Source organism: Acinonyx jubatus, chromosome A1 (genome assembly GCF_027475565.1).
Source record: "Acinonyx jubatus isolate Ajub_Pintada_27869175 chromosome A1, VMU_Ajub_asm_v1.0, whole genome shotgun sequence".
Lineage (NCBI taxonomy): Eukaryota > Metazoa > Chordata > Mammalia > Carnivora > Felidae > Acinonyx > Acinonyx jubatus.
The window spans coordinates 127,561,213-127,588,720 of NC_069380.1; the positions used below are offsets into that span (position 1 = coordinate 127,561,213).

The 27,508-nt window shown below is 38.2% G+C and overlaps 1 protein-coding gene and 1 long non-coding RNA gene across 2 annotated transcripts in view; both read left to right on the forward strand.

Annotated features, from left to right (window-relative positions):
* ZSWIM6 (zinc finger SWIM-type containing 6) overlaps positions 1 to 27,508 on the forward strand; it is a 195,462-nt gene that overhangs the window by 21,341 nt on the left and 146,613 nt on the right. The gene's annotated exons all lie outside the window — the stretch shown is intronic.
* LOC128315753 (uncharacterized) lies at positions 5,180 to 13,304 on the forward strand. Its single transcript, XR_008298830.1, has 2 exons — positions 5,180 to 9,525; positions 11,959 to 13,304. It is a non-coding gene; the product is annotated as an uncharacterized LOC128315753 (long non-coding RNA).

Here is a 27,508-nt window from a genome sequence, read left to right on the forward strand (position 1 = left end):
GGGTTGTTAGAGTTGTCTTCTTATGACCTCATTCCTGCAGCCACTGTACCTTCTCCTCAAAGTAGTGAACTCTGCATATGGCTTCAACTTTTATTCTATAGCTGGGCCTTTCTGCAGCAACTGCAGCTTACTATGTAGATGTGTCTCCAGTTAAAAGCTTAGTAAGTCTATATAACTTGTCATAATTTTAGCACTTTACCTTATTAAGGTATATGTTTTCATTATCTGATTTACAAAAGTACCATATAAAAACCTACCTATGCTGTATAATTGCTGAAACACTGAGTAAGCTCTGCTTTTTATGACCAAGTTATGGGATGAGTAATTACTCTCTAGAGTGAATGGTTCAAAATGAAATAACTATATGCCTAAGGTGTGATGTGACACCAGATGTATTTAAGCCCCAAAGGTATGTAATTATCTCACTACTCTTGCACATACACACAAGTACATTTATGCTTATGGTAAGTTTTATGTGCAAAAGAAAACTCACTTCTGAAAAGTGAAGGAACAGAACAGTCCGTTATTGAGAGGCTCAGAGGTTGTTTAGTGTTAGAAGTACTGTTTTAGTCCCTCCCAGCAAAATCCTACCTCACTGGATTCTACAGGAAACCAGCATCAAATTGTGGATTTCAAGTGTTGAGGCTAATGTACAGATTTTCTCAAAGCACCATGTTTATAATTTATAGTCTGCTGCCGTGTACTCAGTGACTTGTTAAATATTCCATTGTTGGACTCCATTTTGATCATCAGGTGTGTTAATTAAAAGCATTAAAATGATGTACTCTGGTTTCTTACTGAAAATAAAAACTTACAGTCTCCTTAAATTTTTAATTTTGCATATAGGTTATCTGTCTAATCTCTTTCTATAGATCCTGAATAATTAAACATAGTACCTCAAGCTGATTTTTCCTCTCTAGTTTTAATTCAGTGTTAAAATGCTGTTTGAATCACATTAAAAATATATTTTATCACAATTCTACTAGTCCCATTGTGTTAACTGTGCTCCTATCTAATGGTATAAAGTGATCAGGTTACATCAGTTTCCGCCAGCAAATGACCAGACACTGTATTTTGGGGATTTGGTTGGTAGTTATGACTTAGCTCCCTGTTAAGCCTAGGAGATGAAAATTTCCTTAGCGTGGAGACCAGTGCAGGCCCATAGTGGCTGTTAGGTCTTCCCTTGGGCCAGAGAAAGGCGAATTGAGATGCTGCTGGCTTTGGGACTCACAAGTAAAATAGCAGTTGATGGTAGCTTACCTTACCTGTTTACAGTGTGATTCTCTTGGGAAGTTTTTTTTTTTTTTTTAAATACAGTATTTAAAAACTATTTCTGTTTCGTGGGAGGCAAATGTTTGCTTAGTTTTGAAACAACAATACAAAACATTTACAGCTTTAAATTCTTAAAAATGCAATTTACAGGTAACTTGTGAAAAATAAAATTCACATGCTATGCTAACATCAGTATGTTGGGACACAACCACTGTGTCAAGCATCAGTCTATTCAATGAAGAGAAGTGAATTTCACTTTGTTTATATGTGTGCCCTCTGAGGGGGTAGCTGCTAGCCACATGTGTGACTACATTTGGAATGCACGGAGGTGTGCTGGAAGTGTGTAAGGCAGGCACCAGATTTTGAAGGTAGCGCAGTTAAAGGAAGCATGTGAAATATATTGTCAGTAATTTGTTGAAATGGTGATCTTTTGGGTATTTGAGTTCAATAATATATATTAATTTCATCTGTTTGTTTTTACCTTTTTTAGTGTGGCTACTAGAAAACTCAAAATTACATATGCAGCTCACATTTTTCTTTTAGTGCTGGTTTCTGGACCCTGTGGTCTCATAAGAAGTTCTTTCTGCTTAGGTATACATTTTAGCTGTGATTTGGTTATATAATTTGATTATAACTTTTTGCCAACCATAAATTTGAGTATCTTCTAGTGATTCTTAAACCATGGTTCCAAGACACTGTTCTTGAATTGCTCTTTGTGGATTATTTAGGACTGTTTTTCAGTCTTAAGTTTCTAAGGTAGAAGAACCATCTGCCAATTGATTATTTTGTAGATTTGAAACTTCATTGGCTAAGTTATTTCCAATAATTTAAGAATCTAAATCCATTTTATCTTCTTAGAAGAGCTCAGTGGATTGGTTATGATATTTAAAATTGAGATTTTATTTCTAGGTAAGGTATACATTGAGAGCTAAAATTATATTTACTTTCAAAAATAGTTCCTTAGAAACCTATAGGTCTTGGGGTGCCTGGGTGGCTCAGTCGGTTAAGCATCCAACTTTGTCTCGGTCATGATACCGCGGTCCATGAGTTTGAGCCCCATGTGGGGCCCTGTACTGACAGCTCAGAGTCTGGAGGCTTCAGATTGTGTGTGTGTGTCTCTCTCTGCTCCTCTCCCGTTCACTCTCTCTCTCAAAAATAAATAAACATAAAAAAATTATTAAAAAAACCTATTGGCGGGGCGCCTGGGTGGCGCAGTCGGTTAAGCGTCCGACTTCAGCCAGGTCACGATCTCGCGGTCCGTGAGTTCGAGCCCCGTGTCAGGCTCTGGGCTGATGGCTCAGAGCCTGGAGCCTGTTTCCGATTCTGTGTCTCCCTCTCTCTCTGCCCCTCCCCCGTTCATGCTCTGTCTCTCTCTGTCCCAAAAATAAATAAAAACGTTGAAAAAAAAATTAAAAACCTATTGGCTATAAAAAATTTAAAAGTAAGAAACCTGTTGGCTTTGTAATAATGTAAGGAAACTGCCTTAAAAGGTTTGATTTTGCATATGAAGACAGAAGGATGGGGTTTCCTTGCGTTTCAGAGTGTTTTTTGGATTTTATTGTCTAGTGAAAAAAAAAAAGGGAGGGGGGACAGACCAACATAAGATGGCCAGTTCTTTGTTTTGTAGTAGTTTTCATAGTGTGGTCCCTGGTTTAGTAGCATCAGCATCAACTGGATATTTCTTGGAAATGCACATTCTTCTCTTTCACTCCAGATGCACAGACTGGGATATGCTGGAGGTGGGGACCAGAATCTGGGTTTTAATATGCCCTCCAGGTGATTTTTATACATCCAGAAGCACCGGCTAAACGTACTGGTTAGGGTCCAGCCAGGAAAAGTTTTTAAAAGTTTTCTAAATTTTTAAAATAGGAATTCAGTGCAGGAGATTGGTTATACAACCTCCTGCTTGTGATGGATGAGCTGAGAAGCAAGATAGGATGGTCAGGCAACCCAGAGATTAACAGCCCCAAGAAGAGAATAGTATCACTGGTAGTTAAGGGAGTTTAAGGAGCTAGGGCTGCTCTGAGATTGGAATCTCCTGGTAGGAGCTGGTAGGAGCCGGAGCTGTGGAAGAAATGCAGCTCTTGCTGGGAACACTGCCTGAAGTGGAGAAGTAAAAGGGAGAACTACCCTGGCTCCTCCCTTATTTCCACCTGTCAATTCTCCAGGAATGCTTCCCATAGACTGAACCTGGAGAAAAGCCAGGTGACCTGGGAGCCTGAGAAATGATGTCTACAGTGATCAACTTTCCTGAGCTAAGGAACTCTCAAAGTATATATCTGTGGGAATAGGCCTAGGACTGGCACGTTTAGTATTTATACTTTAAAACAAAACAATATTTTGATATAATTAAAAAAAATTTTTTTTGAGAGAGAGGGGAGGGCGCAAGTGAGTGAGGGGACAGAGAGAGATGGAGAGAGAGAAAATCCCACGAGGTGGGGGGGGGGAGAGAGAGATTGGGTGGGGGGAGAGAGAGAGAGAGAGAGAAAGAAAGAAAGAAAGAAGCAGGGCTGGTGCTCACCCGATGTGGGACTTGAACTCATCAACTGTGAGATCATGACCTGAGCCGAAGTCAGATGCTTAATTGAGTCACCCCTGTGCCAATAATTAAAAAAATTTTAAGGCATTTTAATACCAAAAAATCTCACAATAGAGGACAGTCTTCTTAATTGGGATAAATTTAGCTTTATTTTTTTATTTTTATTTTTAAAAAATTTTTAATGTTTACTTTCGAGAGAGACAGAATGTGAGTGGGGGAGGAGCAGAGAAAGGAAGACACAGAATCCAAAGCAGGCTCCAGGCTCCAGGCTGTCAGCACAGAGCCTGATGTGGGGCTCAAACTCATGAACTGTGAGATCATGACCTGAGCCTAAGTTGGACACTTAACCAACTGAGCCACCCAGGCACCCCTAAATTTAGCTTTATGAACACAAACATATCTTTTTATAATTTTATTGATGGCCAGGGAAGTGTTTTCAGGGACCAGCATCTGTAAGTGTGGGAAACATTGCCATATACCTTTGAAAGACTTATTTTGCCCCTACTCCAGAACTTATTTTAATCCTCTTCTTATTTGAAGGGCTACAAAGCTGTCCTTGATTGTTAGCACTGTTGTGTGGCAAATGTGGGAAATTTGTTTCATCAGTTTCTCTGCCAGCTGTCCTGGAATATCCTGGATGTTTTTCTTTTCATATTTCCCTTTTTCATTTGTTTCTTAGAGTGTAGTTCTTCCTTTGTGTTATGTTCTCTTTGCCTGCAGTATTTACATTTCTCCCCTTGAATTTTCCAGCCTTCTCTCTTCTCCCTTTTTCTTTTGCTGTTTCAGCTTTGATTAAACTGTAGTTGATAGGAAAAGGGTAATTACAATGATAGGCCTATAACAAGGAAAATGCAAGTTTCAGATTTTCAAAGTAAAGTTAGAAATTGTGTCTTGAACCTTTTAAGCCCTTGAAAGGATCCTGAAGATGCCCTCAGAATCCATGCAGAAAGTCATGCATTTCCTTATCCTTCTAAATGAATGTGTTTTTCTCCCCAGACAGCAGTATTTAACTAATATTTGAAACAGTATTGTTTTATACTGTTTATAACAAATGGAAGCTAAGAAGCTAACCACAGTTTCCCTCCTTGAGGGGGACTGTGTTCTGAATTCCAATAGACTGTTTTAGATAGAATCCAATTATGTGTTTAATGGTCCAAAATCAAATCTAATATTTCTGAATGCAAATGAGTCTAGAATATCTGTTTTTCTTATATTTGAAAGATCTGTGCTTTCTTTTCACTGACTTTCTTATATACACATTTTGTAAGTTAAGAAAAAAAGTTGTAGGTTAAGTAAGGAATGGGTATAGTTTTCATTTAACTTCTAAGTTTTTTAAAATTTTTTAAATGTTTATTTATTTTTGAGAGAGAGAGAGAGAGACAGGGCGGGGAAGGGGCAGAGAGAGAGGGAGACACAGAATCCGAAGCAGGCTCCAGGCTCTGAGCTGTCAGCACAGAGCCTGACATGGGGCTTGAACTCATGAAGTTGGACGCTTAACCCACTGAGCCACCCAGGCCCCCTTAACTTCTAAGTTTTTATAATAGTGAATGCTTCCAATTAAGGCATTGAAATGGGGGAGTTATATTTCATGAGGTCTGGTGGAAGACCAGAGCTGTTTTGTGTGAAAGGTGCTGAGTGGGACGCTTCTGGAGCAGTACTTCCAATCTCTTTTACTTCAGAACACACTGAAAGTAATACTTTGTACAGGACACGGGGATAGGAGGTTTTAAACCACAGACAAGCTGCCACTGGACTGGTAGCCCCAGATGGCTGCCCCAAGAGGTGAGATATCAGTATCTTACAACTTTCAGCTCTCATATTGGGAAGTTCTGCTCTATAGAGGGCATTCAGGAGGTCCTAGTCTTGTGAAGAGCTCAATATTTACAAGTTATAATGCAAACATACAGTGTTAAGTTATGATAGTATTATTTGGTGAAATAGTAAGAATGGGCGTTAGATCTGTTTGAGGTGGAAAGGATCTAGTAAAGGCTCTGTAGAGGGGGTGGGGCATGGAAGGAATTATCTTGTGCAAAGGTAGAGTGGGAGCAAAGGGCAGAGGGAACTTGGGGACTGCCAAGGATTTCTGATGTGGTTGGAGGGTAAGATTTGGGGATGCAAATAGGAAGCAGGATAGTGGGAATTACTGTTAAGAAAGTAGGCTGCGGTTGGCTTCAGGAGGGTCTTTATGAGATTGAATGAGCTCATGACTTTGGGCAACACTGGTGGTGACACTTCCCCTATTCCTTTTAGGAAAATCCTTCTGGGGCAGTGTAGAGTGAACTGAAGCCTGCAAGCTGATACATCCCTGGGGAGGGAAAGACATTGATCCAGGCTAGATGAGGGATAATAAAGGCTTGCACTTTATTATTGGTGAATAGAGGTTGAAAGTGCTTCTTGAAGTGGGAACCCAAAATTCTGCTTATTGATAAGGAGAAAGGTGACTCACATTTGGAGTCTGGTTGAAGGAAAGGATGACTCAAGACTATTTTCAGAATTAGAGTCTTGTATAGGGGACAAGGAACTTGATTTTGGACATGGGGATTTTAAGATGCTTGCAGAGAAATAAGTGTTAACGTTTATAAAATGCTAGGTTCTGATCTAAGCACATTTTAAAACTCCTTCTATTCTCATAATAGCCATAAAAAAGTACGTGTTATCAGTTAGTGTCCAGTCAGGAAAATAAAACGCACGGAATGTTTTAAGCACCGAAGGGTTTAATGCAGGAAATTGGTTACAGTGGTATTGGAAGAGCTGGAGGAACAAAAAGAAAAAGGTGTGTGTTGGAGCAAAAAGGAGAAGGGAACAAAGAGGAGGAGAAAGTAAGTGTGTGTGTGCGTGTGTGTGTGTGTGTGTGTGTGTGTGTGTGTGTGTAGATGAATGTTGGAGGAACAAAAAGGAGAAGGAAATGTTAATCAGTTGTCAGACAGCTGCTGCATAAACTGTATGCTCTACAGATTTTCTGGAGATCTTCATTGGTTCTGCTGCTTTGGAACCCCCACAGATGCTGCTGGAGCCTCTGGCTGTCTGTTGCTGCTTGTGGAGGTACCACCAGGAACAGGAAACAAAGACATTTTTCTTGCTCTCACCTTGGAATCTCCTGCCACCATATCCAAGAGGAAGGTAGTTGGTAAAGGGAGTTTGGAAAATACAGTTTATAGATTTCCAGCTCCTATGTAATAATAGAGAAGAGAAGAGAACCAACAGAAAAATAACCAGCACAGTGGGTACTGTTTTTATCCTTATGTTACAGGTGTGGAGACCAAGTCATGGGAGAAGGTCACACAGATACAGCTTGGCAGAGTTGAGATGTGGATGTAGGTAGTCTGGTTTCAGAGTGTGTGCTCTTAGCCTCTGCACTTTGATCTTGCCTCCACACATGGTTATTATTTGCTTTTTCTCCTTATTGCTGAGCACTTCAAATGAGCAGCTGTTTCCATTGATTTTGCTTATCCTGCACTTACTTTTCTTTGATATCTCTTACTGGCAACAGTTTTTCACCTCAACCTCTGGAACCTGTCTTCTGGTCCCTATTGATTTTATAGCTAACATAATCGGTTATTTCAGTTTCTATTTGTCTTTAATCTATTTCTGACTTTTGATACAGATGGATACCTATTTATATGGGATTCCAACCTTGATTTCTATGATGCTGACTTTGACTTGCTTCATTTTCTTCTTATCTCACTGAGGCCCTTTGGTTTTCTTCTTTTTCTTCCCATTCCTTAAACCATTGCCATATCTTGCCTTGAGTTTGGATTTTAGTGTATTATAAGAAGCTACTTAATGTTAATTTTATATTTAAATCAGGACCAATAAAATCTTCATGTATACAGTTCTTATGACCTTTTTCCTTTGTGTGTTATGAAGTCAGACAAGTCAGAGCAGGGTTTCAATTTGTGTTCTGCCCTGGGCAAGGAGGAAGAGAACAGGATGACTGAAGGAGACAGACTCACTCTGAGTAACTACTATGTACCAGCACTGTGCTAAGTGCTTCAGATGTGTTGCTTCATTTAAGTTCTCCTGTGTGAGATTGCTTGTTTGTTACCCTTATTTACAGATGAAGAAACTAACTCTTCGTGATGAACCAGTAATAGAACTGGGGTTGAAACCCTCATCTGATGTGCTCTGACAGCCAGATTCTTTCCTCTGGACCACCTGGGAGAAGCTCCCACTTTCTTATCTGTTAAGTGAAGAAACTGGGCAAGATCAGTTTTCAGGCCCATTTCAGTATCATCGTTCTGATTTTGTCACAAACTAGTGTCGCAAGCAGTAGTTGCTTCTCGTGTTGAAAAAGGAAGTTGCCTTCCCATTCCACGAAACATCCTGTTTTATTAAGATCAAGAGTACTAATGTGTTATTTGTAAAAGTTATGAAGTAGGGCACAGGCATTTAAAGTAGTCATGATGATAGATCTTCATGTAAGTTGCAAGAGAGCCCCATTACCTCCAAATGAGGCTGCTGCCTAGAACATTAGAGGCTGTGGCTTTTATTGACAGGTGCTCAGAATAATAGCTTTGGAACAACTCCAGTCTAAACAAAAGGGCAATCCAGTTATTCCATTATACTTTATGCTGAAAGCATGTGCTTCCAGATTATTAAGAATCCCTTTCTTTGGATGGAATTTAGTGTGAGATTTGCAAGAAGATAGTGCAAAATACATTTTAAAGATAAGGTTCACTGTAATATGGTTTGATTTCTTTATAAAGCCAGTGGACAACCCTAAAATGGTTAACTGTCATGTGGTTCATCCATGTCTTGCCATCAGACATGCAAATAGATGGTTTAAGTGGATACCAACATCCTCTCTTGATATAAAGGACCCATTATAAAATACTCATCCAAGTATTCCTACACACACACACACACACACACACACACACACACCATTAGGATAAGTGCGTTTCGGAGCACCTGGGTGACTCATTCTGTTAAGCGTCTGACTTTTGATTTCAGCTCAGGTCATGCCTGATCTCATGGTTTGTGAGTTCGACCCCTGTGTCGAACCATGCTTCAGGCCCACACTGACAATGCAGAGCCTGCTTGTGATTCTCTCTCTCTTCTCTCTCTCTGTGCCTCCCTATCTTCCTCCCTCCTCCTCTCTCTCAAAATAAATAAATAAGCTGAAAAAAAATAGAGTATGTTTCCAGATTCCATAGAATTTGTTTTATCTTCTTCACTCATAAACATCCTCCAGCCCTCCCTCATTCATGTTTTATTTTGTAAAAATGGGAAATTGAAAGGTTTATACCTCTGTTTTTAACTTTTAGTTTTATTGACTTTGCCTGCTTTAGAGGAAGCCTACAGGGGAGTCTCGGCTCCCTGGCCACTCCTTCCTTTGGTTTAGGTGGTTGGTTCTTCCTTTAGCAAACCTCTAACTATATGGGTCCCCGGCACCTGAGGCTGGGTTATTTTCTCCTACCTAGGTGATCCCAATCACCCCCAAATTCTTCTATGCTACCAAGTGATGATTACTACCCAATTTTGGTTTCCAGGTCTGACTGCTCTCCTGGTTGCTTATTTACTTCTTACGTCTATTTAGATTTGGTGGGAATTTCATGCCATACATTGGAATGTAACCTATTTTATCGATTATATCAATGAATTTAACTATTTTATTTTTTTATTAAAAAATTCTTTTTAATGTTTATTTTTGAGACAGAGAGAGACTGAGTGTGAGTGAGGGAGGGGCAGAGAGAGAGGGAGACATAGAATCCGTAAGAAACTATATCACAGCTGTGCACAAACATACATTACTATAAATAATAGGAACCAAAGTTTCACAAAGACAGTAATTACCTTTAAAAGATGACATACTTGATGTTTTCAAAAGCATTCGGTTTCATTTCATTAAAAGATGTTCTCTGTGACCCACATCTACCTTATTAATGGTTTGTGACCTACTATTTGAAAAACACTGTTCTTGAGCCACTAGATGTGTTAGAGATACTTCAGGTTGAGGAGAGTCTGTCCACATATTTGGGGACCATAAGTATTTAGAGTGCAATACATCATTATGAAAGAAGGCTTGAACAGATTCCTTGTTTTTCCCTATTTCAGGAAGCCAAAAGTTTCTTGTACTGCTCTTCTTGGGGTCACTGATAATCCAACCACTAGTTGGTTGACCCTCCTAGGAAACTGTATTTCTGCCCTTTCCCTGTATGAGCAAGATCTGGATAAATGGAATTACTAATGACTTTAAAAAGTTATGAAAATGCAACCAATTAGAATTCCCAGGTACAAAACAAATGTCTGGCCCATATATATTATATACATATACATATACATATACATATACATATACATATACATATACATATACGTTTTTTTTCCTTCAAATGCTTACTTAAGAGATTTTGATATCCCAGATCAATACATGTTTGTTCCAAGTGAATCACTGACTTTCAGATACCTGAGGTAAATCATTCTGGTTTCAATTTGTCTCTTTTTCCCCTGAGGTTCACGATGAAGAGCTCTGTTTTCTTTAACACCTGCCTACTTGGCAGCTCTGACACTTGCTTGAAAAAAGTTGTTAAAATGAGGAAGCTTATTTCCTCTAATTTGACTGCATCCTTCTCTCCCCACCCCACAGAGGGCACTGCACACAGGAAAGGTGTTTGATCAGAGTCCACTGAGGCGAACCAAGTTGAAAAGAGTTATTATAGGCAACAACCCCAGTTTAAAAGGTTATCCCATATAAGAGTGATCATGTAAATTCCTGAAGAGATTCATTATGGAATCAGAGCTAGCTTTTGGTTGTTCAGAATTGTTTATTAGTTAGAATTGGTAAGGATACTCTCAGTCACCTACTGACATGTGGAAATTGTCGGATTATATAGTACCTGGTTTGAATATATCTGTAACAGAACTCGCTATAATAAGATTTTATAGGTACTTACCTTGCACGCTTCTGCTAAGCTCACAGAAGGTTGACTAATCCAATGTTCTCAAAGCCTCCTCTCTGATCCAAGAGTGTTTGCATATTTTAGACCCAACATTTATTCTAATAAAGCTTCAGGAAATAGCTTGTATCATGCTGAAGAAATTTACAGTTGGCACAGTGACTTACTGGTTGGTTAGTTGACCTATAGGGATTATGCAGGGATGGATGGACCTAAAAATACTGTGCTTAATAATATGAACATTGCAGAAGTTTAAGTCATTCTTGAGGGAAGTTCATACATGTTTAAAGATTATTACAAATACACAGTCTTATTTAACATTTTGGTGTTAACTTTAGAAGCCAGGATTTTTAAATTGTCTGTAAAGCATCTTTTCCATCTTTTTGAATTCAAAAGCACAATAGCACATTGTTTAACAACCACCTCTATATTTGAAGGGAACCTCATTTCAAAATTGCAAGTCAGTGGGGTTTTTTGCATTTTCATTTTTTTAAAGTTTATTTTATTCATTCTTGAGAGAGAGAGAGAGTGGGTGCGTGTGCACATGAGTGGGGTAAGGGTAGAGAGAAAGAGAAAGAGAGAATCCCAGGCAGGCTCCGCATTGTCAGTGCAGAAGCCTGACCCAGGGCTCGATCCCATGAACCGTGAGATCATGACCTGAGCTGAAATCAAGAGCCAGTCACTTAATTGAATGAGCCACCCAGGCGCCCCTTCATTTGCGAGTATTAGTATTATGTCAAAGATCCGAAAAGTATGTTTCATTGGCTAACTCTGACCTGCCACCAGTTTTTATGTAGCTTGCAAAACGAAGATTGGGTTTTATGTTATTTTTATAGTTGGAGGAAAAAAATCAAAAGAATAATGTTTTGTGACATATGAAAATTACATGAAATTTAAAATTCAGGGTTCATAAATAAAATTTGATGGGAACATATTTGTGCTTATTATTTTGCAGGTTGTCTTTGCTGCTTTTGTGGTACAAGGGCAGAATTGAGTAATTGTGACAGAGATTTTATGGCCTGCAAAACCTAAAATAGAAAAAGTCGTTTACTGAAAAAGTTTCCTTGTCTCTGGCCTATACATTTCCTGGCCTTTTGGAATGTAACATATTTTATCGATTATATCAATGAACTTAACTATTTTATTTTTTTATTAAAATTTTTTTTAATGTTTATTTTTGAGACACAGAGAGACAGAGTGTGAGTGAGAGAGGGGCAGAGAGAGAGGGAGATATAGAATCCGAAGCAGGCTCCAGGCTCTGAGCTGTGAGCACAGAGCCAGATGCAGGGCTCGAACCCATCGACCACGAGATCGTGACCTGAGCCGAAGTCAGACACTGAACCAACCGACCGAGCGACCCAGACACCCTTGAACTTAACTATTTTAAAAGATTCCATTGTGGAATATCATGTTCATAAACGTAGGTAATAACAAGGGTTTGGGGGTTAAAAACAGGAATTTGTTTCTGTGGAAATAATTCCTAGACCAGCTTCTTGGGTGGGGAATGAATGACTTGCCGAATTTTGAAAAATGGCAAGTTTTGAGAAATGGCAGTTATAAGGGTATGACACAGAAATATAGCAGTGCTTGATATAGTTGCTGTAATAAAAGTGGAATATTTTCAACTTTGTTCACATTTGACAGCTTCTATTTTTGAGGTATCTCAAATACATTTTGTATGATCACCTCCATTTCACCCCTCCCTTGTGTGCTTTTATTTTAATCCAGTGAAGCCAGCCTGACAGTAAACAGTGTGATTATATTCTCTTCTAACACTTAGTGGTTTTTGGTACTTAAGTTTGTCTAATGGGCCCATCACTAAAAGTCGGAGTCATTTCTCTCTGCTGCCTTGATAGAGAGCATGTGGGTTTGCGTGGGGCTGCCTTGCAACACAGCACTGAGTTGTAGTGTGCAGAAAAGCTGTTCCTCTTGATCCACTACACGTGGCAGTCCCCGGGCAGGTGTGTCTAAGATGAGGATGTTTTCAATGTACTTTAGGTCCTCTTCAGTACGGTGCCTCAGACCCCAAGACCTATCTCTTACTTATATTAGGCATCACCTCTTACCTCCCTTAACCCCTATAGTGAGCCAGAGGAAGAGGGTTGTTTGTGTTTTTGTGGACTGTTTAGGGCAGTGCAGTGTACTAGCCTGCCTTCCCTCACCATCTTTGTGTATCTGATTTGATGGAGCCGTAGCAGTGGCCCATTCTAGTGTGCTCCAGCAAGACCCTGCTTATCTGTAAGCCTAAAACGTAGGGTATTTTCTACACTCTTGAAAAAAAAAATATCACAAGCTGACTAAGCAAAAAAAAAAAAAAAAAAAAAAAGCAGCACTCTAAAAAGTCCGGCCCTATTTTCCTCTTCCCTAATTAGGAGACCCTAAATCCTCCTTTACAATCTGTATTTCTTCTTAAGAGATCATTTTAGAAAGTCTGACTTTTTCCCTTTCTAGTTAACAGTGTATTTGAAGGAGATGTGGAAGAGGGGAAAGAAGGGTAAGCTCCATATAGATAGGTTAGCATCCAAGAGTGCCAGCTTGAGAAAGTGATAGTTTGAGAAAGTAAAACCTTAAAAAAAAAAACAAAAAAAAAAGATTCAAGAACTCACCAAAAGCATTTTGAGGCCATTTGGTGTGAGACCAAAGCCCCCAGCACCTCACTCTTCCTTGAAGAATCACTGTGCTATTGCTTACTGATCTTCTTGAGTCCTCTACTTGAGTCAGTTCTGTTTACCAAGCATATTACACACTCTCTCCTCATAACAGCTCCATAATGCAAGAACTGTTGTATCAACTCTTACATTTATTTTGTAGCTGAGAAAAGTGAGAGATTTTTTTTCTCTAGCTTTTCCAAGACTCATTATTGAGCAGGGGAGCTAGCATATGAATCTTCGTAGTCGGATTCCAGAGTTCGTGCCTTTCCCATAATCTCCAGTCCCCAGAAGAGAACAGGCCAGAGCAGAGGGAGGCAGTATAATATAGTGGTTAGACTTTCTAGCTTCAGATTGTAGTTCTGTTACTTTCTGATTTTTTAACTAATGTTCATTGCCTCTGTTTCTGTATTTATAAAATATTGCACTGGATTTTAAAGTTGTTTGTACTTAGATCATAGGGTTATTGTGAGGATTCAGTGAGACTTTGTATGTAAATAACGCAGTGCCCAGCACATATTAAGAGCTCGGAACACGTTAGCCACTATACTTTATATAAAATACAGTTACTAATGATTTACAGCAGACACATAAGTAATTTTTTTATATTTAAGAAGACAGATGTTTAATACATCCTAGGAACATTTTACGCAGCTGAAATATTTAAAGAGTATTAATACTTACACAGGGTCATCATTTATCACTATAAGTTAGGATAATTGGCATTGCCATTTTAGATATTGAGATGTTGTTTTGCTTGATGTACAAACATTAGAAAAGAAGGTGAAACAAAACCTTTCAGAGGTCTGCCTTTGATTTTCCTTTATGGTATTTGCTCCTGAACTTTTAAATAAATCCTTAAAAAAAAAGTCAGGGCTTTGGCTCAGTAGGAGGCTTACCTTTTTAATTATCAGTTTGCCTTTTGGGTAAAGAACTGTGGGTTTTCTATTATGTGTGTCATTAGATGAAACAAGTCTTCCTGCTGGCTGGCTACCAAGAAAGGACATATATCTGGGATGTCATCACAAAGTTTCCCTTTGATCACATTGCCTGCACAAGATGCAAGTCCATCAGCTCTCTGATGGAGCTCTGGCACGGAGAGGAGAGGCACGCAAAATTGTCCTTCACCCCAAAGTGTACTTTCTGCTTTTTCATTTAATAGCTATGTGAACTTGGGCAAATCACTTAAGCTTTCTGAGCCTCAGCTTCATCGTTTAATACCTGCCTTGCTTAACTTAAAAGGTTGGTTGGAATGTGAGGTGGCATATAATGTGTGAAGGGAGCACTTTGAGGGAGTGCTATAAAGAAAGGTCTAGATACATTTTAGTTATCAAATGTTTTATATATGATGCCTTTTTAAAACTATGAAGTGTTGTACAAATGTTTGTTGGTGGTTTTAGCAATCACTTCCTTTGGTACTAGATACAGATTCATGTATTGTTCTAAGATCTGAAGACCCAGTAGTTTTAGTAATAAATGTGGCAGTTCTTGGGGAGCTAAATCTCACATTCCCTATCATAGAATTTATCTCCTATAACAATCAAAAGGTCTCTGAGCATAGGTAAGTGAAAGCCCAAGTTGAATGAAATAATTTCATCATTGGGTTAAACTTCATAAATGAGCTTTTTGTTAACCGTTATTTAAGAAAAAAAACAAAACTTTTAAAAATGTTTATTCTTTGAGAGAAAGCGAGAGTGCGCAAGTGCTAGCGCATGAGCAGGGGAGGGGCAGAGAGAGGGAGACACAGAATTCAGAGCTGGTTCCATGCTCTGAGCTGTCAGCACAGAGCCCTACGTGGAGCTTGAACTTGCAAGCCATGATATCGTGACCTGAGCTGAAGTCAGGCGCTTCACTGACTAAGCTACCAATCACATTTTTTAAAGTTTATTTATTTTGAGAGAGAGAAACAGAGAGAAAGAAAGATTGGGTGAGGGGCAGAGAGAGAGAGGGAGAGAGAGAATCCCAAGCAAGCTATACGCTATAGCATGGAGCCTGACGTGGGCTCGATCTCATGAACTGTGAGATCATGACCTGGGCCAAAATCAAGAGTTGGATGCTTAACCAACTGAACCATCCAGGCATCCCAGCCACCATTTCATGTAATAGCTAAAAGAAACAGGTCTCAAAGTCTCTTGTAATAAATGTATTGATTTATGGTTGGCTAGAATTGATCTTCCTAGTGTCAAGCTTAGGGTGACATGGAGGTTTAGCTGGACTTTTTTTTAGCCATTTGGGTAGCCTATCCAGTTCTTTCAGAAATGTTCTAATACTGTGCACAGGTGTTATTGGATGTGGACAACCTATGTATGTCTGCTTACTTGAGTTGTGGTTTGTGATTATCCTCACTTGTGGGACATTAGTGTTTCCTCTACTCAAGCATAGCTCTGTATGCTTGTGTAAGAACCAAACTCCCTGTGGTCTCAGGAACTGTCCTGCTAGCATGGAACACATTATTAAGATTTAGAATATTATTAAACATGATTTTTACCTAACAAAGTTTTTTCTTAGTATAAGTAGCTCTTTTCCAGCAGACATTTTGCTAAGTACTGAGGATGTCAGATTTTACAAAAAAACTAGAAAATGGAGGCTGTAGCATAAATCACATAATAAAACATACCAGGTTAAAAATCAAATGGTTTTCTTAGTATAAGTAGCTCTTTTCCAGCAGACATTTTGCTAAGTACTGAGGATGTCAGATTTTACAAAAAAACTAGAAAATGGAGGCTGTAGCATAAATCACATAATAAAACATACCAGGTTAAAAATCAAATGGTTTTCCGACTGCATTTAAAATAAAATAACTAGTGGAGTAATTTCTAAAGTCCTAGGTAGGCTCACAATCAATTGTTTTTTGTCCACTGTACAAAGGAATTTGGATCATACATAACACATTACCTGAGGAATCTTTATTGTACTTCCTATTTTTCATTTTTGGGAAAAGAATGTCAAAGAACACTCAAATTTCTGTTCTTATATTTTAAATTTGCACATGGTCTGTAAAGCACTCATTTTTCAAAAATTTATTAAAATAAAAGTAATTAAACCACATTTTGAGATTTTTGAACGATAGTGGGGGAAAAAACCATTCTGTACCATCACATTAACCAACCATAGTCAGTTTTAGTGTTTTTCTTTTTTGTATTTTCCTGTGCATTAAAAAGGGGTTTCTATCATCTGTACATTTTTGTATCCAGCTCTTTTTTGGTTTGACAATGCAATGTATGAAAAGCAGTTTTCTTGGGGCTCCTGGTGGGTCAGTTGGTTAGGTGTCCCACTCTTGATTTTGGCACAGGTCATGGTCTCTCAGTTCTTGAGATCCAGCCCCACATCGGGCTCTGTGCTGACATTGCAGAGCCTGCTTGGGATTGTCTTTCTCCCTCTATGTCTCTGCCCCTTCCCAGCTCATGGGCTCTCTCTCTCTCTCAAAATAAATAAATGAATGTTAAAAAAAAAGAGAATATATTAGAAAAACATTTTTATTTTTATATACCTGTTATAATTATTTTTTATTTTTTTGATGTTTTATTTATTTTTGAGTGAGAGAGAGAGAGAGAGAGAGAGAGTGTGTGTGTGTGTGGGTGTGTGTGTGTAAGCAGGGGAGGGGCTAAGAGAGAGGGAGACATAGAATCTGAAGCAGGCTCTGACCTCCAAGCTGTCAGCACAGAGCCTGATGCAGGGCGCGAACTGTGAGATCATGACCTGAGCCGAAGTCGGACACTTAACTGACGGAGCCACTCAGGTATCCCAAGTTTTCATGACTGACGATGTATAATAAACCAGTGGATTTATCCCATTTTACACGACCATATTTTTCTTATGTTGGACATATTTTGGTTGTTTCCAGGTTTTCATTTTATGAATAATTGCCAGAAAAGCATCTTTGAGCATATGCAGTAAGCACCCCCCTCTGCTCTGTCAATATTTTAGTGTCCCCCCCCCCTTGCTTTAGAATAGACATTTAGAAGTGGACACTGTGGATGAAAGGGCATGGGGATGTTTTTAAGGCTCTGTGTACATATTGCCAAATTCCCTGCCAGTTTCACACACCACTTACCAGTTCTAGATATTACTGTGGTTTTAAATTTTTGCCCAGTTAGCAAGTTACCAAAGTTGGCATAAAACAAAAGTTACCTGTTGTTTTAATGTGAAATTTTTGGGTCACTCGGGAAGTTGAATATTTTCCTGTGTGTTTGCTTATTAGTCACATTTCCTATTTCAGGAATTTTATTCCTGTCCTCCTCACCTGTTAGTAAAGGTTGGGTAAAGGAACGCAGTGGTGGAAAGCATGAGTTCTGGAGACAGTTGGCTCAGTCCCCACCTCGCATCTGCCCCCGGGAGTGGGGGATGTTGGGCAGGTGTTACCATCTTGCCAAGATTTTAGTTGCCATTTTTGGACATTTGTAAGATTTTTTTTACTTTCGGAATTTAAACAATTTTCCATTGTGCTTTCTTTTCTAAGTATAGAGAATGTTTCTCACCTTTCCAGAAGTTTAATACTCAGTTCTATTTTTGTTCTCTTTTTAAAAATTATCTCTTTACTGAGATTTTATTTTTATGTTGTAAGCTCCTATAAAATGGATCACTTTCCTAAGTGCCCGTGCTTATTATGAAGGCATAAGAGACGTTCCTCAGGAATGAAATTTGTCATGTTTGAAATTTCAAAATTGGCACTGCATTTGTAGTACAACTAAATGTTCAGAAGTTAATGTCTTCACCTAAATCACTTTTATTTTAGAGAAACCTGGTCAGAGAACCAGAATTTATTGGGTGTATTAGCTAGTGTTTGGCATGGTGATTTGTTAGGGTTTGGATATTACAAACAGTTTTATTGGTTCAGAAGTATTTGGTGAGATATTTGATTTTTTTTTTCTCTAAAGGTGAGTGTTATATAGGAATCTGTACTTGAGAAACACGTGGCCTGTGTACAGTGTCCAGGGAACAATTAGAAGGGCAATATGTTAAATCTCTTGCCTCAAGGCAAAACCATTAGTTGTGCTGTGTATGAGCCTCAAGGGGTGTAAATAACCAGACCATTCATGAAATCATCAGTTTCCTTTTATTTCAAGGCAACTGTAAAACCTTTAATCTGTGGAAGAATCAGAGGAAGTTGACCTATTGGATTTACAGATTATTTTCCTTTATGTGATTATTTTGAGAAAGTATATTTCAGAATTTACCAATTCCTGGTTGAACATTAGGAATATGAACTTTGAATTCCGTTTTCTGTTTTGATGTGAGCATCCTAAAGTTCTGATATGATTTAAATGCATGCAGACTTCTCTTAGGAGCTCTCGTATGTCTACGTAAAAGATTTTCGGATTGATTTTATTTTTTTAGAGATTTATTGTTGATTTTTTTGTTAATTTATTAGAGCTTATCTTTAGGAGCAAATAAATTCCATTTATTGATGGCTGATATTTCTCACTACCTTAATAAGACAGATCATCCTCAGAAATGAACAGCAATCCAGTTTGTTTTCTGTATTAATTTGGGGGACATTATCAAAAGGGGAAGGGATAATTCTTTTTTCCGTATTACTATTGTGTATAAATACCGTTTAAACATTAGGAAGGCTTTTCTACTTTAAAAAAAATTCTCATTTGACACCCAAGCCTTCCCACTTCATTCTGTCCCTCAGTAACCTTTCTTGTTTGTTTGTTTTCATATTCGTATTTCTTGGAAGAGTGATGTCACTCTGTTTCTTCACCTTCAGCTTCATTCCTCAGTCCACTGCCCTCTGGTCTTTGTCCCTGTCACTCCACTGAACCTATGCCTGTTAAGGATCCCAGCATCACTGAATGCAATGTGTTCTTCTCATTTTCATCTTATTTAACAGCTGAACAACACTGAACGAAGCTGACCTGACCGCTCTTTCTAGTAACATAGTCTTCAGTTGACTTTTATAATTCTAAACTCTCTTGGTTTTTCTCTTGCCTCTCAGGTTAACTCCGCCTCTCTTTGCTGGGTCACCTTCTACCCATGTTTCTGGGCCCTTTCCCTAGTCTTAACCTACTCTGAAAAATTCCACATTCTAGCTTCAAATCTTTACTTCTCATGAGCTCCAGCAGTCTGTAGTCTGTTCACTGGATGTCTTTACTTGCTTCCAGCACTTGTGCCTCAAACTTAGTATTTTCCTTACAAACTTGCCTTTCCCTATATGTCCCCTAGTTCTATAAATGGCACCTCATCCTCTGGGTTCAAGCCATCAGTGTCTTAGCATTGCTACTTCTTCAATATCTGTAAAACAGATCCTTTCACTACTGCTGCTACCCACAGTCCAGCCATTATTGATCTGGTGCATTGCAATAAGTTTTTCTGTATCTTCCCGTGCCATATGACCACTAACCCTTCCTCTATACTGTACACAGATCATTTTTAAAAAGCCATTATGATTATGTTCTTTCCCTATTTAAAATCTCTTTGAGGCTAAAATGTAAAATTCTTAACTGTTGTCTCTAAGTCTCTACTTGATCTGGCCCTGCATACATCTTTAATCTCATATCTTGCTCCCCTCACCTTTTGACAGAGAGAATACATTTCTCTTGATATCTTAAGACTTGTAGCATTAAAATTACAGGATATAGTAGTAATGAATGTTTTGGTTTTAAAATATTGCTTATAAAATTATTCTTCATTTTTCTGTACTTTTTCATGTGTAGGCATATGTATATTAAATGAGATAGTGTATGTTAAGGTGTTTATAATTTGTAAATGTTAATATAAAATATTGTTTCTCTCAGCTTTTTGCTCCCATCCATCATTCCTTTTGCTTCCATCTACATGATGGTAAAAGATACTATACATGTGGTAACAATTCTGTAGGAATGTTGGGGTAGAATGGACATGATTTTCCAATTTAGAGCGTCCTTTGAATGGGAAATTAGGAAACAGTCCATAAAATAAATCTTTACGATAGGTGTGATATGTTTTGAAGAAAAGGTTGCTTAGAACCTGGTCTAGATCATCTGTAGAAGCCTTTTTCAGTTCTTTACTCTTGTGTCTGTAGCTTCCATTTTAAGAGAACATATGGTGACCATAGAATAACTTCCTATTTATGTTTAATCTATGGATAAACTCAGTGAATGTGCTATTTTAGCAGTACTTCTGACTTTTAGACATTTTCCTATGACCCTTTTGTCTGTAGGAGGAGGGTTAAGGCCAAACACCACCACTACCTGTGAAGAAGACCATCATCTTGTGACTGGAGATATGCTAATGTGAAATATGAACGCTTTAACTAAGTCTTGAATCACACCATTAGTACTCAGTGGAACAAAATTGCCAGGGATTGGGGTTGTTGCTTAAATGAGCTCCCCAAATTTGTCTGTAAATTAGAAGTGACCCTAATAAAAATTCCAAAAGGGTTTTCTTTGGCTTGACAAACTAATGTTAATTAATGTAGGGGAAAAAAAAAAGTGATGAGAGGTAGAGCCAGCCCTATAAGATATCAAAAGGTATTATTAAGCTACATTAATTAAAACTGTGTGATGAAGGCACATGTGTAGATCTACAGATCAATGAAATAAAGTAGAAATAATGGGAAGAGACCTCAAAACACATAGGACATGATAAAATTGGCATCTCAAATCAGTGCTGAAATTTATTCAGTAAGTGGTGTTGGCATAACTGGGGAGCCAACTGGAAAAAAAATAAAGTGGAATGTATAATTCATACTTCTACCAGAATGAATTTTAAGTAGATCATGCTTTAAATTTAAAAAGCAAAGTCACAAAAGAAATAGAACTAAATAGGAGAGAAATTTTTTACAATTTAGAATGAAGTAGGTTTTTGCAACTTTGATACATAACTCTGAGGCAATAAAAGAAAAAGACTCATAAGTTAGTTAGACTTTATAAAAAATGAATGTCTCTGCATATCAAAAACTAACACAAGCAAAGTCAAAAGATAAGTTGAGAAAACATTTAACTCCTCAAAGATTATAGGAGATTTTCTTTATATATAAAATTTTTCTACAAATCAGTAAGAAAAAGACCAACAATTCGTAGAAAAATGAGCAAAGGATATGTGTGGAGATTTCATGTAAATGAGATACAAATGGCACTAAATCTAAAGGTACTTATTTTATGAGAAATGCAGATTAAAACTGCATCAGATGCCCTTTAAAAACAACCCATCACATTGATAAAATAAAAAATTTAACACATTGTTAGCATAGGTTAGATAGGTGTGGGGTTATAAACTGGCACAGTCTTTATGGAGGGCAATTTGATAGCATCCGTTAGAATTATAAATGTACAGACCTCTTTGACGTAACAGTTCCACATCCAGGAATTTAGCTTATGCTGAATTGAAATGAAGTAGCTTATTGAAGCATTGTTTATGGTAGCAAAACTCTGGAAACAACCTAAATGTTCATTATGGAAGACTGGTTAAATAAATTATGGTCCTTCCACATAATGGAATATCGTGCAGTTGTAAAAGAACAATGAGGAGAACCCTACTGATATGTAATGATACAGATGTTTGTTAAATAAAAGAAAGATGTAAAATAGTTTGTGTTATGCTGCCACTTGAGTAGAAAGGAGACTATACAAGCATTTATATTGCTTATGTGTAAGTGCATATAGTATTTCTGGAAGGATTAGTCAGAAAATGATAACCTTATGTTTCCTGGGGAGAGTTTGGGAGGCAAACATATCCTTTCAATTTTTTTTTTTCAGTTTTCAGCCATAATAAAAATCAAATAAAAATTAGAAAGGTAGATATAAAACAGTTGGGAATTTAACATTAAGTCTGTGTCTTCTTTTTATCAACTGAGAAATGTTTTTATGCTTACTACAATTTCTTGGGCTAGACCTTGTGAGGGAAATTCTTTTTCTATCTGGGGAACGATCTTTTGAATTTGTGAAGTGTGTTTTATTGCTTCTCTTTTCTTTTAAATCTCTATTGTCTAAACGACTGCATAGAAGTACACTGTCATCTTAAAATTGTAAGGATTTACTTGTGGTCGAGTAATCCATTGCCTTTTACAGTTTCATTTGCCAGAGGGTCCTTTGACTAGTTTTGAGGTGATAACTGTATGAAGGCAAAGAATTTGATACCACAAAAAACGGAAAGCCCTTTTTATTCCACTGCGTATCTGAAAAAGAGCTCTTGTATGAAATTTTCATTTCCATTGGTTCTTGCCTTGTGAGGGATGTCTTTAAGGAGGAATAAATTATATTTGGACCCACCCCTATAGGATATCAAGTGAACACTAGAATAAAGCAGTGCGGACCTTCCTTTTTACAATGCCTTCCCAAGAAAATAAACATCCCCCTACCAAAAGTTTTCTGCCCTGGTAATATACCAAAAGTGGAAGTATGCGTATCTGCATCTTGATGTTACTAGCATATCCTGGTCCGAGGGCAGGTATGAGATCCAGTTATTGCTATTCAAAAGGACCTGAAAGTCTGAGCATACTTGGAAGAAGGACTATGAGCAACGCAAATGTCAAGTTACATCTGATAGTAAACAAAACTGTTAAGCCTCTTTGTGTGATGTTTAAGATGAGAAAATGGCTTTGTTTATGATTTTAAATGGGCTTGGACCTATTTTGTTCTGTTTTTCACTATCCTCACACTAGATTTCGTAGAGCTTTAAATTATGCCCAGCATTTGGACATCCAGTAGTAGTTTCCTCATAATAGTAGAGCTCCAGAAAATATTCCTAGCAGCATCTGTACAAATGGTTTTCTTATGATATTTAAATCTAGTTTTTGAAAATACTAGCACTGTAAAATCCATTCATAGTTCTTAGGACTTCAAATCTTGACAAAACTGAAGTTACTGAGTGTATTGTATCTGGGTCAGTATTCTCTATAAAAGTCTGGAGCCCTTTCTGGGTATCATCAGTTCAAGAGGTGGAAGTGTGGGAAATGTTCAGCTGGGTAGGATTTTCTGGCATGTAGTAAGTACTGAAGAAATACTTGTTTATTGGAAGATGCTGACTGGAGCCCAGGGGGATTATACTTCTACAATCATTATTAACCATGAAGTCTTCTTGAGTGTTGACTTTTGCTCTCTTTGATTTTTGTGCCAAAATCCCTAGTCCCTAGTTTAGAATCGTCATTGTAAGCACAGACTCCTTCCTACATTCATAAGGAGGTACTTCTCCTTCTGCTCCTCCTTATAGTATGAGCCATTCCAGGACTTATATTTAAAGAATACCATTGCAAATTATTTTAAAGTGAAAATCATCTCGAAAGTTTTCTTTTGTGTAGAACACTGAGTTTACTTATAGTCTTGGACGAAGAGCTCAAAGTAACATTGTGATGGATGTCGTGGCTTCATCTAAAAGTGTGAAGGAAGGTGCACACATGCCTCGGTGGTGAACAGACAACTGCTGTAGTTTATTTTGTTCTAGTCTGTACCTGTGGCCTCTTGGCTGTAGAAAACCAACATACAGTAGTCTTTCATCATCAGAGGAATATATTTTTCCCTGTTGTTCATTTGGAATTGTGTATAGTCAAAATTTCTGAGTGCCATGAGAAGGACTGTTTTCTCTTTAGCAATTGAAGCATTTTTGCAGTGTGGAGTGAATAGATCCTGCCATCACAGTGCATTATGTAGTTTACTGCATAGATAAGTATAATACAATTCATTCAAAACAAATATGAAATTTACTGGGGCTTTTCATGGAGATGTGGAATGTAGATATCTTTTTCTATATAACAGATGAAGTTGGTTGTAACTAACATGTGTTATGCTAGTAGAGGTCCACCTGTTAAACTTTCTGTTCTTTGTTGAGGGATAGAAAATGGAGTGATACAGATATGCTAGAAAAATGAGAACTGGAATGCAGGCCACAAGCTGGTCTGTTCCAGATGAATGCAACCAAGACTAAGTAGCGTCTTGTTTATTTGATAAACCAGTGTGGCTGGTCCTGCGTGCTCTCTTATGCATCTTTTCCCTCTCTCTACATGTAGTTATCAGTCATTTGGTTATAAAATAGCCAGAATATACATCTGTATTTCAGAGCCAAAAGAGAGAATCCTTTCCACTTCATTTCTTCTCTGAGATTTCTGCAGAGGGATTATGTGAGTACTGTACTGCCATTGCCTTTGATGCCCATCAACAGTGATAATCTTGAGATGTGTTTTTATTTATGATAAAGTACTTGCCTATAGTTACACAGCAGACAGTGACAAAATAAACTGGACCCTAATGGAGTCAATAATTCTTTCTTTAGCAGGTTTTTTTTTTCAATTTCCTAAAAGTGTTATACCAAAAGCAGTAACGTTTTGATGCCTTCCTTGTAGAAAGAAATTTGATTTTTGGGGTGAGTGAGGGGGGTTAGGTAGGAAATTAAAGAGCTAATTTGCAATGAACTGAAATACAGGGTCAGGAAATCAGGAAACCTGAGATAGACTTTTTTTTTTTTTTTTTTAATTTAGAGAGAGAGAGAGAGTGCATGGGCAGTGGAGAAGGGCACAGGGAAATAGAGAATCTTAAGCGGGGCTCTTGCTGCACATGGGGGCTTGATCCCATGACCCTGGGATGATGACCTGAGCCAAAATCAAGAGTCGGATGCTCAACCGACTGAGCCACCCAGGTGCCCCTAATAGTCTTATTTTTAAACAGCATTTTAATTATAATTTCTTTAACCTCCAAATAACTTTCCAGGTAAAGTTTCTCTGAATTCAAAGCAATGGATACAGTTCTTAATCTGAAATAAGTACAGTAAATAGTGTGTCCAATAAGTGTGGACCCCCCCCCCCCCGGGAAAATAATGTGCTTATTGATTGAGAATATTATTTTAAAATGTAACTTACATACTTACTCTGTTTTTTGAAACAGCTTTAGACACTCAATATTTTGTTTCTTTTTAGGATTTTTTTTCTTTCCAAGTTTCAAGCATAGTGCTATTTTAATTTATTTATTTAAAAACATTTTTTTAACATTTATTACTTTTTGAGATAGAGCATGCTCAGGAGCGGGAGAGGGCCAGAAAAAGGGAGACTGAGGATCTGAAGCAGGCTCTGTGTGCTGAGCACAGAGCCTGATACGGGGCTTGAACTCATGAGCTGTGAGATCATGACCTGAGCTGAAATCAAGAGTCCGCTGCTTAACCGACTGAGCCACCCAGGTGCCCCAGATGGTGCTATTTTAAAATAACTCTACTGTCAGGAAGGAGGCTAGACAACTGACCAGCAATCTCCTCCCTTTTAGATTAAAGACCTTCTGGGCTGCTTGGTGCTGCACCTTCAACTTTGGAAGGTGGGGAATAGTGAAAGGCAAAGGGTGGGGATGGAGGCTGGTGTGGCTGGCTGGCTGGCTTTCTTTTCACTCCAGCAGCTGACTGTAGCTGTGAGTGAAATCTTGATCTTGTTTTGAGTGAGTTGAAGGCCTCAAATGGTTGATGATTCTTGCATAGCAGTACTATTTTGATATTTCTTATTTTAATCTGGTACTTACTGATGTATAAAAACTTTTTCTTATACATACCAGTGGCTTGTGGGACTGGTTTAAGTAATACAATCACTTTATCTATTTGCTCATTTTTAGGGGGGCTGAGAGAGCGTGTGCACACACATGTGAGTTGGGGAGAGGGGCAGAGAGAGAGAGAGAATATCTCATGCACGTTCCATGCTCAGCATGGAGCCCCACATGAGGCTTGATCCCGTGAGCCTGGGACCGTGACCTGAGCTGAAATCAAGAGTTGGACGCTCAAACCCCTGAGCTGTCCAGGTGCCCATACAATCATCTTATTTAGAAAAATAAAAAAAATGATGCTAAAGTCAGTAATATTTGGGAGGAAAAACTACTATTTTAATGATACTGAAATTTGCCAGATAGGGATCAGGTTTACACTGTTAAAATGTTGTTTATGGTAAAACAGAGAATCTTTGATCTTTATTGATAAAAAGTCTTCCAAACTGATACAGAGTTTTTAGAACAAGTGTGGTAGTAAAAAGTATACGTAGCTCTGTCAGTCTACAGAGGGAGGAGAGATTCGCAAAGAGTAAAAGAATACCACCACCCTCACACAACCTTGTGAACAGTTGCTTTACTCTCATGTGGTTGAGTATGACTTCATGAGATTGCAGTGTTTAAGAAATGTTAAGATTGACAGGTGACCAGTTTGTCTTGCGATGGGCATTATTTCCCTTTTCTGGAATGAAACTCAAGTGTTGGTGGAGTGCTTTGAGTGTAGATGGTATGTTGGAACCTTTGTGTCCCCAAAGCTGCTGAAATGAATTTTAGATATCTTGAGCCACGTGTAAATGGCTTTCTTTTCATATTTTTAACACTTTAGCTCTCTACCTTGGGCAAATCTTACGAGGGAGGTCCTGCAATCATGGGGTTTGACCAGGTGGTCTGTGGCCCTTTCTGTCTGTCAGATGAGTGCAGTCTTTCATCCCAGATGGCGCAACACCGTGGACATGGCGCAACACACTGTTCGGCGGTGGTTGCTGTATTATTATGTTTAAGAAGGAAGTTATAGATTTTGAGAAAGCGTTTCATCGAAAGTGGTAAAAATAGAAAAATGTTAGTGATTAAAGGAGTTCTTCCAACCCAGTGTGCATTGCTTGGTTGTCAAGGAAATGCTTAGTTCCTTTTAAGTTTCAGACCACCTTTATAGATGCCTACAGTGGAACTGTAACTATTTCAGGACAGCATGATGATGAGAGAAATAATACAAGGCACTGTGATTTGATAGAAAGAACATTTTCTTTGTAGTTGAGGAGATCAGTGTTTGGATTATGGTTCTAGCACTTACTAAGTTTGTGACCTGGGCAAGTTACTTAAATTCTCTAGGGCTCATTTGCATTAATTGAGGTACTTTATGTCTCATATCTAGGCCAGTGTATTGATGCTTTATCACTGTTAATGCTTTTTTCGTCTTTCATTGTTTCATGATGGAATGCACATATTTTGCACAGCACATAATGTCTCAAATAACCAGGCAGAGAAGTTTACTTGGCTCCATCCTTGACAATCCACCTGCATCTTGGTTCTTTTGAGAGCCTGTTCTCAGCTCCTTTACCCCATGGACAGGGAGGTGTGGATAACTCTTGCTAGCCTTGGTGATCATACCCGCTTACTTCCGGTTTTACAGCGTGTCTAACCTGGCTCTCTGTCTTTTGAATAACAGTGAATACCCGAGACTGTTTGGTGCCTGGTTGGATATAATTTACTGCCAGCTCT